Source organism: Pseudophryne corroboree, unplaced genomic scaffold (assembly GCF_028390025.1).
Source record: "Pseudophryne corroboree isolate aPseCor3 unplaced genomic scaffold, aPseCor3.hap2 scaffold_298, whole genome shotgun sequence".
Lineage (NCBI taxonomy): Eukaryota > Metazoa > Chordata > Amphibia > Anura > Myobatrachidae > Pseudophryne > Pseudophryne corroboree.
Window position 1 is genome coordinate 614,506 of NW_026969651.1, and position 12,063 is coordinate 626,568.

Genomic DNA, 12,063 nt, shown 5'->3' on the forward strand with positions numbered 1-12,063 from the left:
TAATACAGGTTGACACCAGGAAACATTAACGCCACTGCATCCTTGCTGCTTTCTCATGTGGAAGTCTGTTTAATGTGAAAACAAGGTGATATCTAATTAGCACACAGGTAAGGAATTAAGAAAATCTTTATTTAAGGGTGAAGATGTTTCTCACAAAATCGTTGCCCCAATGCATCATTGAAATTCAAGCTGGAAAGATGATTTTAATATATCACTTGTACATTTTGTATTGCTCTTCTGGTGACAATGTAGTTTGCTTTTGTCAATTACCATTTTAATAAACGGGTAAAGAAAATTAATTGGATTTTTGAAAGAAAACAATACTGTCAATATACTATTAAAACAAATTAAAATGGTAAAAGTTATTGTACTTTAAGTAAAAATAAAAGAGCAAAAATATCAATCCCAGTTTTGGATTACTTTAATTAACAAAAAAAAAATGCATATAGCAGAGGATAGTTTCAATCTGCCTACCTCTGGGTTATGGACCCAGCATGCTTCCATTACAGTACTCTGCTGCACATGTAAGTGCAAGAGATCCTGAAGCACTCACTCATCATGGGAAAGTACCAATGTGTTTCTTCATTGGTTGATGGAAGAAACATCATACAAAAACTCTCCACATTATTGACTTTTTAAAATGTTTCTAGGAATCGTTCTAGATGAATGCTTATTAGCCTTTGTCAGTATGTACTTTTGCAAAGTGTCGCGGTGGCGCAATCAGTTAGTGTGTAAGGCTATTAACCAAAAGGTTGGTGGTTCAATCCCACCCAGGGACTTAATTGACCTTGTTATCAGATTTTGGTGATCTTTAAGTAGACAAGTCAAAATTTCAAACCCCCTGTTATGGTGTAGGGTACCTGGCCTTCTCTGATGTAATCAGAGTTAGATTTGATTCAGTGATTTTATAAAAACAGCTAGGAAGCACAATTTAGCAGTGGGTTGCAGAGAAAAAGAAAAATGCTGGCAGAAAAATCCAATTGAGTGATTAAACAGCTCTTCATTTTCTGGCTTTATTTTTATGCTAACTAATTTGTTCTCTGAAAAGTGTCCACAAAGCCAAGTATCTGATTAACATATTTGTAGGGATGGTTTTTCACCTATTACTAAATTAAACTTGCTTCATTGGAAAGGCAGCAAGATGCATCCTCATTTCAATATCTACTGAAATAATACAGGTTGACACCAGGAAACATTAACGCCACTGCATCCTTGCTGCTTTCTCATGTGGAAGTCTGTTTAATGTGAAAACAAGGTGATATCTAATTAGCACACAGGTAAGGAATTAAGAAAATCTTTATTTAAGGGTGAAGATGTTTCTCACAAAATCGTTGCCCCAATGCATCATTGAAATTCAAGCTGGAAAGATGATTTTAATATATCACTTGTACATTTTGTATTGCCCTTCTGGTGACAATGTAGTTTGTTTTTGTCAATTACCATTTTAATAATAGGGTAAAGAAAATTAAGTGGATTTTTGAAAGAAAACAATACTGTCAATATACTATTAAAACAAATTAAAATGGTAAAAGTTATTGTACTTTAAGTAAAAATAAAAGCTAAAATATCAATCCCAGTTTTGGATTACTTTAATGAACAACAAAAAAATGCATATAGCAAAGGATAGTTTCAATCTGCCTACCTCTGGGTTATGGACCCAGCATGCTTCCATTGCAGTACTCTGCTGCACATGTAAGTGCAAGAGATCCTGAAGCACTCACTCATCATGCGAAAGTACCAATGTGTTTCTTCATTGGTTGCTGGAAGAAACATCTTACAAACACTCTCCAGATTATTGACTTTTTAAAGTTTTTCTAGGAAACGTTCTAGATGAATGCTTATTAGTCTTTGTCAGTATATACTTTTTGCAAAGTGTCTCTGTGGCGCAATCGGTTAGTGTGTTCAGCTAACCCTTGTGCACTATCCTGACTTCTCCTCCTGTCTGCTTACTTTGTGCCTTCCAATGCACAATGCAAACTACAGGTAGTGCTGCAGGGCCCACACCCTTTTACTTGCCTTACGGAGCAGCTCTGGAGCTGTTTCAGTGCCAAGCTGCTGTAAGAAATAAGCTTGAATGCTTCAGAGGCTGGGGCATTGTCAACATGAGCCCCACACCAAAGGAGGGTGGAGGTGTTTAATGCGAACTAGGGGTCATCCAAGCGCCGCAAAAGGCCGCCATACCCTGCACGCCCCTTTTCTCTTTTCATATGCAGATGAGGATTGAAGCCAACTTTGACCCACTGCTTGGATGACATCACCATATGCAAATCCATCTGCTGCAGGCCTTCCCCCCGGAATGCTTGCACTAGTTGTTGCATTTGGTTTGTTGTTTGGGGGTGCTTCAGTATTAGGCAGCCTTCTGCCCTCCCATGTTCATCTGAAAATATGTGTTCTCCCTGCAGTTGTTGTCCCCAGATGAGAGTTCCCTTGTGCTGCCTCAGTTGAATCTCCTTTACTTGACAGAGATGTGCCTGAGCAGCGGCCCTCCCCAGCCCTATCCCAAATCATACTTATTTTGCATAGGAGATACCATGGTCATGAAGATTGTTCTCCCAGGGTGAGGTTCATTCATTGCATTTTGGGTATGCTGACCCCTGTGATTTCCCCAAATGTGGGTAACTCGACTGCATTATTTGTGGTAGTGGGGGACTGTGTTTGTGTTTTCCTCTGGTCAGCTCTGGTAAAAGTCAGATTTCTTTGTTTCAGATCTTCCTCTAGCCTTGTTCTTCTTTCGAGAGTTCCCTTGTGCTTCCTCAGTTGGATCTCCTTCAGTTGACAGGGCGGTGCCCGAGCAGCGACCCTCCCCAGCTCAAGCCCAACTCCTACTTACCTGCCAGGTGAGATACTATGATCATGAAGGTGCTTCTTCCAGGGCAAGGCTTACCCATTGCACTCTGGGTGTGCTGCCCCTGCGATTTCCCCAAATGTGGGAAACTTGACTGCATAATTTGTGTTTCCCCTGGTCGGCTCTCGTATAATTCAGATCTCTTTGTCTCAGGTCTCTCTCCAGCCTAGTTTGCTGTCTGTTTCCACTTCTTTTTTCTTGAGCCCCTCCCTTTTATACCCTTGTGCACTATCCTGACTTCTCCTCCTGTCTGCTTACTTTGTGCCTTCCAATGCACAATGCAAACTACACACCCTTTTACTTGCCTTACAGAGCAGCTCTGGAGCTGTTACAGTGCCAAGCTGCTGTAAGAAATCAGCTTGAATGCTTCAGGGGCTGGGGCATTGTCAACATGAGCCCCACACCGAAGGAGGGTGGGGGTGTTTAATGCGAACTAAGGGTCATCCAAGCGCCGCAAAAGGCCGCCATGCCCTGCATGCCCCTTTTCTCTTTTCATATGCAGATGAGGGTTCCAGCCAACTTTGGCCCACTGCTTGGATGACATCACCGTATGCAAATCCGTCTTCTGCAGAACTTCCCCCAGGAATGCTTGTACTAGTTGTTGCATTTGGTTTGTTGTTTGGGGGTGCTTCAGTATTAGGCAGCCTTCTGCCCTCCCATGTTCATCTGAAAATATGTGTTCTCCCTGCAGTTGTTGTCCCCAGATGAGAGTTCCCTTGTGCTGCCTCAGTTGAATCTCCTATACTTGACAGAGATGTGCCTGAGCAGCGGCCCTCCCCAGCCCTATCCCAAATCATACTTATTTTGCATAGGCGATACCATGGTCATGAAGATTGTTCTCCCAGGGTGAGGTTCATTCATTGCATTCTGGGTATGCTGACCCCTGTGATTTCCAAAATGTGGGAAACTCGACTGCATTATTTGTGGTAGTGGGGGACTGTGTTTGTGCTTTCCTCTGGTCAGCTCTGGTAAAAGTCAGATTTCTTTGTCTCAGATCTTCCTCTAGCCTTGTTCTTCTTTCGAGAGTTCCCTTGTGCTGCCTCAGTTGGATCTCCTTCACTTCACAGGGGGTGCCCGAGCAGCAATCCTCCACAGCTCTGGCCCAACTCCTACTTACCTGCCAGGTGAGATACTATGATCTTCACTGTTAGGGCAATCAGGATGTGGTATTCCCTGCCAGGGAAGGTGGTAATGGCGGACTCTGTAATTGGATTTAAAAAAGGAATGGATACATTTCTGAATGAAAAAGCTATCCAAGTTTATAATACTTAAAATATCAACATGGTTAATCCGGGGGTAACATGAGTTGTAGTAGCTAACTAGTCATAATACATTATTAAGCAAGTATGTAGAATCATCACAACTTAAAACAGGTTGAACACGATGGGCAATTTGCCTCTATTCAACCTCAAAAACTATGTTACTATATGTTACTATATTACTATGTTACTGTAGTATACAGAACACCACAATGCAATGAGCAGTGATAGTGAGCACTGATGAGGATACTAGAACTGACACTGAGCAGCAAGATGCAGCACTGGACTATTAGTAATGTACTGTAGTATGCTGAGCACAACAATGCAGCACAAGACAATGAGCAGTGATACTGAGCACTGATGAGGATACTACTGAGAACTGACACTGAGCAGGAGAGACACACTACTAGTATTACTGAGCAGCAATGAGTATCCACTGATACTGAGCACTGATATTGAGATTTCCACTGAGAGAACATAGCCACGTCCTCTCCGCTCTCTCTTCAATGCACGAGTAAAAATGGCGGCAACGCGCAGCTCTTTATATGGAATCCGAATCTCGCGAGAATCCGACAGCGGGATGATGACATTTTCCCTTGTTCATAGAATTTGGGAGTCATTTTGATCCCAAAGTATTATTAACCTCAATAACCATAATTTCCACTCATTTTCAGTCTATTCTTAACACCTTACACCTCACAATATTATTTTTAGTCCTAAAATTTGCACCGAGGTCGCTGGATGACTAAGCTCAGCGACCCAAGTGGCCGACACAAACACCTGGCCCATCTAGGAGTGGCACTGCAGTGTCACGCAGGATGGCCCTTCCAAAAACACTCCCCAAACAGCACATGACGCAAAGAAAAAAAGAGGCGCAATGAGGTAGCTGTGTGACTAAGCTCAGCGACCCAAGTGGCCGACACAAACACCTGGCCCATCTAGGAGTGGCACTGCAGTGTCACGCAGGATGGCCCTTCCAAAAAACACTCCCCAAACAGCACATGACGCAAAGAAAAAAAGAGGCGCAATGAGGTAGCTGTGTGACTAAGCTCAGCGACCCAAGTGGCCGACACAAACACCTGGCCCATCTAGGAGTGGCACTGCAGTGTCACGCAGGATGGCCCTTCCAAAAAACACTCCCCAAACAGCACATGACGCAAAGAAAAATGAAAGAAAAAAGAGGTGCAAGATGGAATTGTCCTTGGGCACTCCCACCCACCCTTATGTTGTATAAACAGGACATGCACACTTTAACCAACCCATCATTTCAGTGACAGGGTCTGCCACACGACTGTGACTGAAATGACGGGTTGGTTTGGACCCCCACCAAAAAAGAAGCAATTAATCTCTCCTTGCACAAACTGGCTCTACAGAGGCAAGATGTCCACCTCATCATCATCCTCCGATTCATCACCGTGTACATCCCCCTCCTCACAGATTATCAATTCGTCCCCACTGGAATCTACCATCTCAGCTCCCTGTGTACTTTGTGGAGGCAATTGCTGCTGGTCAATGTCTCCACGGAGCAATTGATTATAATTCATTTTAATGAACATCATCTTCTCCACATTTTCTGGAAGTAACCTCGTACGCCGATTGCTGACAAGGTGAGCGGCGGCACTAAACACTCTTTCGGAGTACTACTTGTGGGAGGGCAACTTAGGTAGAATAAAGCCAGTTTGTGCAAGGGCCTCCAAATTGCCTCTTTTTCCTGCCAGTATACGTACGGACTGTCTGACGTGCCTACTTGGATGCGGTCACTCATATAATCCTCCACCATTCTTTCAATGGTGAGAGAATCATATGCAGTGACAGTAGACGTCATGTCCGTAATCGTTGGCAGGTCCTTCAGTCCGGACCAGATGTCAGCATCAGCAGTCGCTCCAGACTGCCCTGCATCACCGCCAGCGGGTGGGCTCGGAATTCTGAGCCTTTTCCTCGCACCCCCAATTGCGGGAGAATGTGAAGGAGGAGCTGTTGACCGATCAAGTTCCACTTGACTTGATAATTTTCTCACCAGCAGGTCTTTGAACCCCTGCAGACTTGTGTCTGCCGGAAAGAGAGATACAACGTAGGTTTTAAATCTAGGATCGAGCACGGTGGCCAAAATGTAGTGCTCTGATTTCAACAGATTGACCACCCGTGAATCCTGGTTAAGCAAATGAAGGGCTCCATCCACAAGTCCCACATGCCTAGCGGAATCGCTCTGTCTTAGCTCCTCCTTCAATGTCTCCAGCTTCTTCTGCAAAAGCCTGATGACGGGAATGACCTGACTCAGGCTGGCAGTGTCTGAACTGACTTCACGTGTGGCAAGTTCAAAAGGTTGCAGAACCTTGCACAACGTTGAAATCATTCTCCACTGCGCTTGAGACAGGTGCATTCCACCTCCTATATCGTGGTCAGATGTATAGGCTTGAATGGCCTTTTGCTGCTCCTCCATCCTCTGAAGCATATAGAGGGTTGAATTCCACCTCGTTACCACTTCTTGCTTCAGATGATGGCAGGGCAGGTTCAGGCGTTTTTGGTGTTGCTCCAGTCTTCTGTACGTGGTGCCTGTACGCCGAAAGTGTCCCGCAATTCTTCTGGCCACCGACAGCATCTCTTGCACACCCCTGTCGTTTTTTAAATAATTCTGCACCACCAAATTCAAGGTATGTGCAAAACATGGGACGTGCTGGAATTTGCCCAGATATAATGCACGCACAATATTGCTGGCGTTGTCCGATGCCACAAATCCACAGGAGAGTCCAATTGGGGTAAGCCATTCTGCGATGATCTTCCTCAGTTGCCGTAAGAGGTTTTCAGCTGTGTGCGTATTCTGGAAAGCGGTGATACAAAGCGTAGCCTGCCTAGGAAAGAGTTGGCGTTTGCGAGATGCTGCTACTGGTGCCGCCGCTGCTGTTCTTGCGGCGGGAGTCAATACATCTACCCAGTGGGCTGTCACAGTCATATAGTCCTGAGTCTGCCCTGCCCCATTTGTCCACATGTCCGTGGTTAAGTGGACATTGGGTACAACTGCATTTTTTAGGACACTGGTGAGTCTTTTTCTGAGGTCTGTGTACATTTTCGGTATCGCCTGCCTAGAGAAATGGAACCTAGATGGTATTTGGTACCGGGGACACAGTACCTCAATCAAGTCTATAGTTGGCTCTGAAGTAATGATGGATACCGGAACCACGTTTCTCACCGCCCAGGATGCCAAGGCCTCAGTTATCCGCTTTGCAGCAGGATGACTGCTGTGATATTTCATCTTCCTTGCAAAGGACTGTTGGACAGTCAATTGCTTGGTGGAAGTAGTAAAAGTGGTCTTACGACTTCCCCTCTGGGATGACCATCGACTCCCAGCAGCAACAACAGCAGCGCCAGCAGCAGTAGGCGTTACACTCAAGGATGCATCGGAGGAATCCCAGGCAGGAGAGAACTCGTCAGAATTGCCAGTGACATGGCCTGCAGGACTATTGGCATTCCTGGGGAAGGAGGAAATTGACACTGAGGGAGTTGGTGGGGTGGTTTGCGTGAGCTTGGTTACAAGAGGAAGGGATTTACTGGTCAGTGGACTGCTTCCGCTGTCGCCCAAAGTTTTTGAACTTGTCACTGACTTATGATGAATGCGCTGCAGGTGGCGTATAAGGGAGGATGTTCCGAGGTGGTTAACGTCCTTACCCCTACTTATTACAGCTTGACAAAGGCAACACACGGCTTGACACCTGTTGTTCGCATTTCTGTTGAAATACTTCCACACCGAAGAGCAGTTTTTTTTTGGTATTTTCACCAGGCATGTCAATGGCCATATTCCTCCCACGGACAACAGGTGTCTCCCCGGGTGCCTGACTTAAACAAACCACCTCACCTCCCCAGCGCCAGCAACACCCATATCCTCCTCATCCTGGTGTACTTCAACACTGACATCTTCAATCTGACTATCAGGAACTGGACTGCGGGTGCTCCTTCCAGCACTTGCAGGGGGTGTGCAAATGGTGGAAGGTGCATGCTCTTCACGTCCAGTGTTGGGAAGGTCAGGCATCGCAACCGACACAATTGGACTCTCCTTGTGGATTTGTGATTTTGAAGAACGCACAGTTCTTTGCTGTGCTTTTGCCAGCTTAAGTCTTTTCATTTTTCTAGCGAGAGGCTGAGTGCTTCCATCCTCATGTGAAGCTGAACCACTAGCCATGAACATAGGCCAGGGCCTCAGCCGTTCCTTGCCACTCCGTGTGGTAAATGGCATATTGGCAAGTTTACGCTTCTCCTCCGACGATTTTTATTTAGATTTTTGAGTCCTTTTTTTTACTGATCTTTTGTGTTTTGAATTTTACATGCTCTGTACTATGACATTGGGCATCGGCCTCGGCAGACGACGTTGATGGAATTTCATCGTCTCGGCCATGACTAGTGGCAGCAGCTTCAGCACGAGGTGGAAGTGGATCTTGATCTTTCCCTATTTTTGGAACCACAACATTTTCGTTCTCCATATTTTAATAGGCACAACTAAAAGGCACCTCAGGTAAACAATGGAGATGGATGGATACTAGTATACTTATGGATGACGAGTGACTGACGACACAGAGGTAGCTACAGCCGTGGACTACCGTACTGCGTCTGCTAGTATAGAGATGATAATTAATGATATAAAAAAAATATATATATAACTACTGTAGGTATATATTATATAATGACGGACCTGGTGGACACTGTCAGCAGACTGCTAAACTACTAGTATGATGAAGATAGAAAAAAAAACCCCACCACAGGTAGGTATACAATTATGGACGAGCACTGACGACACAGAGATAGCCACAGCCGTGGCCTACCGTACTGCGTCTGCTAGTATAGAGATGATAATTAATGATATAAAAAAAAATATATATAACTACTGTAGGTATATATAATGTAATGACGGACCTGGTGGACACTGTCAGCAGACTGCTAAACTACTAGTATGAAGAAGATAGAAAAAAAACTTCACCACAGGTAGGTATACAATTATGGACGAGTGACGACACAGAGGTAGGTACAGCCGTGGACTACCGTACTGCATCTGCTAGTATAGATAATATACTAAATATATTACTACTGTAGGTATATAATATAATGACGGACCTGGTGGACACTGTCAGCAGACTCCTAAACTACTAGTATGAAGAAGATAGAAAAAAAAACCCACCACAGGTAGGTAGGTATACAATTATGGATGAGCACTGATGACACAGAGATAGCCACAGCCGTGGCCTACCGTACTGCGTCTGCTAGCATAGATAATATACTAAATATATTACTACTGTAGGTATATAATATAATGACGGACCTGGTGGACACTGTCAGCAGACTGCTAAACTACTAGTATGAAGAAGATAGAAAAAAAAACCCCACCACAGGTAGGTATACAATTATGGACGAGTGACGACACAGAGGTAGGTACAGCCGTGGACTACAGTACTGCGTCTGCTAGTATAGATAATATACTAAATATATTACTACTGTAGGTATATAATATAATGACGGACCTGGTGGACACTGTCAGCAGACTCCTAAACTACTAGTATGAAGAAGATAGAAAAAAAAACCCCACCACAGTTAGGTATACAATTATGGACGAGTGACGACACAGAGGTAGGTACAGCCGTGGACTACCGTACTGCGTCTGCTAGTATAGATAATATACTAAATATATTACTACTGTAGGTATATAATATAATGACGGACCTGGTGGACACTGTCAGCAGACTCCTAAACTACTAGTATGAAGAAGATAGAAAAAAAACACCCCACCACAGGTAGGTATACAATTATGGACGAGCACTGACGACACAGAGATAGCCACAGCCGTGGACTACCGTACTGCGTCTGCTAGTATAGATAATATAATAAATATATTACTACTGTAGGTATATAATATAATGATGGACCTGGTGGACACTGTCAGCAGACTCCTAAACTACTAGTATGAAGAAGATAGAAAAAAAAAACCCACCACAGGTAGGTAGGTATACAATTATGGACGAGCACTGACGACACAGAGATAGCCACAGCCGTGGACTACCGTACTGCGTCTGCTAATATAGAGATGATAAAGATGATAGAGATGAAAAAAAAATATAACACTACTGCAGGTAAATATTTATATAATATAATGTATGACCGACCTGCTGGACACTGTCAGCAGAATGCGTTTATAGAATAAAAAAAAAAAACACCACAGGAGTGTTTAACTTTTTCAGGCAGACAATATACTGGTGGTCACACTGGCAGCAAAAGTGTGCACTGTACTCCTGCTATAACTGCTCCCCAGTCTCCCCCACAATTAAGCTGTGTGAGCAGTGAGCACTCAGCACAGTCAGATATACATAGATGATATATCATGCAGCACACTGAGGCTGAGCACATATATGGTATGTGTATCGTTTTTTTTCAGGCAGAGAACGGATTATAAATAATAAAACTGGTGGTCACTATCAGCAAAACTCTGCACTACTGAGTACTCCTGACAAGTTCAACTGCTCCCCAAATTAGTAGTAAATCAAATGTCACTCGTCTCTATCTTCTAATCTAAACGGAGAGGACGCCAGCCACGTCCTCTCCCTATCAATCTCAATGCACGTGTGAAAATGGCGGCGACGCGCGGCTCCTTATATAGAATCCGAGTCTTGTGAGAATCCGACAGCGGGATGATGACGTTCGGGCGCGCTCGGGATAACCGAGCAAGGCGGGAGGATCCGAGTCTGCTCGGACCCGTGCAAAAAAGGGTGAAGTTCGGGCGGGTTCGGATTCCGAGGAACCGAACCCGCTCATCTCTAATGGCCACCCAGCATGACGCCTCCCTTCTTGACCATGCTGTAATTGCAGTCGCACTGCAGTTCAGCGTGATCATAAAAAATGGTGTAGCCTCCTGCTGGTGCAGACTGTATGTGCGCGCAGGAAGCCGCCACCATTTTTGTGATCACAGCGGCTGAATGTGATGTCATACAGCCGCTGTGACCACGCCCCCTGTGTCTCCTCCATTGCAGACCCCATTTTGAAGCCTTGCCCCCGCACCGCTCCATCCCTGACTTGGAAATGGAGTGTTGCTGACCCCCCTCTCCCCCCCTGCCCCGATTGACAGGCAGAGGCGATCGCATTCTCTGCGGGGTGCCGCAGAAAATGCAGGCACATGCGTATGCTCTTAGCAATTTTTGCAGTTGGATCGCTTATTGTGATTGCAATCCAACCTGAATCAGGCCCTATTACCTATCACAATGCGCTGCGGGCAGTACAAAATTGGTTTAATATAGGAGAAAAACCCCCAGACCTGTGCTCCTTAACTGTACCTGGTGGCTAGTGGAGCGGCTGCCCAGTAATCAGTGTCCACGCCAGTGCGCACACGGTCCACCCCCTACGGCCACGCTCCCCTTCATCAGCGGCCTCGTGATCCGGAAGGGCGGTGTGTGTGTGACTGACCTTAGGAAGAAACCGGAGCCTCCGCTGCAGTGACCCAGCAACCAGGGCACGGGAGTATACAGCGCCGCTGGGAGTGATGAAGCTGCAGTAAAGATGTCTATTAGACCTAGCCTGCTGCAGCCCTTGTAGATTCTCATAAAACAAGTTCTTCTTTTCTTGTCAAAATTAATAGCTAAGAATAGGCTGCCTGAGGCAAGCCCCTGTTAAGTGGCCTGCTACTGAAGGCACCAACTACAAACTGAGCTCCCTGTTCATGGAAGCGGGGTTATAGAGGAGAATGCACTGAGCTTCTTGGGAACAGTCAAAAGCTTTGAGCCGGTTGGTGCCTCAGATCAAGATCCTACTCTACACACCAATGTGAATCCTTGTGGAGTCCAGTGTACCCCACAGAAGAAATTAATGTGTCACACCCATTGGCAGCAACCTTAGAATAGCTGCTGACGGGCACAATTGAGAAAGGAAGGGGGGGGGGGCATTTGAATCCAACACATAGATGCAATTCAAATATGTAATTTGTACCTTCCT

The 12,063-nt window shown here is 45.2% G+C and overlaps 3 non-coding genes across 3 annotated transcripts; all 3 read left to right on the forward strand.

Moving 5' to 3' along the window:
- Nucleotides 1-2,506: 2,506 nt before the first annotated feature.
- LOC135015779 (U1 spliceosomal RNA) lies at nt 2,507-2,670 on the forward strand. Its single transcript, XR_010213964.1, has one exon. It is a non-coding gene; the product is annotated as a U1 spliceosomal RNA (small nuclear RNA).
- A 152-nt stretch (nt 2,671-2,822) lies between these two features.
- Nucleotides 2,823-2,985, forward strand: LOC135015917 (U1 spliceosomal RNA). Its single transcript, XR_010214087.1, has one exon. It is a non-coding gene; the product is annotated as a U1 spliceosomal RNA (small nuclear RNA).
- A 655-nt stretch (nt 2,986-3,640) lies between these two features.
- LOC135015807 (U1 spliceosomal RNA) lies at nt 3,641-3,803 on the forward strand. Its single transcript, XR_010213990.1, has one exon. It is a non-coding gene; the product is annotated as a U1 spliceosomal RNA (small nuclear RNA).
- The last annotated feature ends 8,260 nt before the right edge of the window (nt 3,804-12,063 follow it).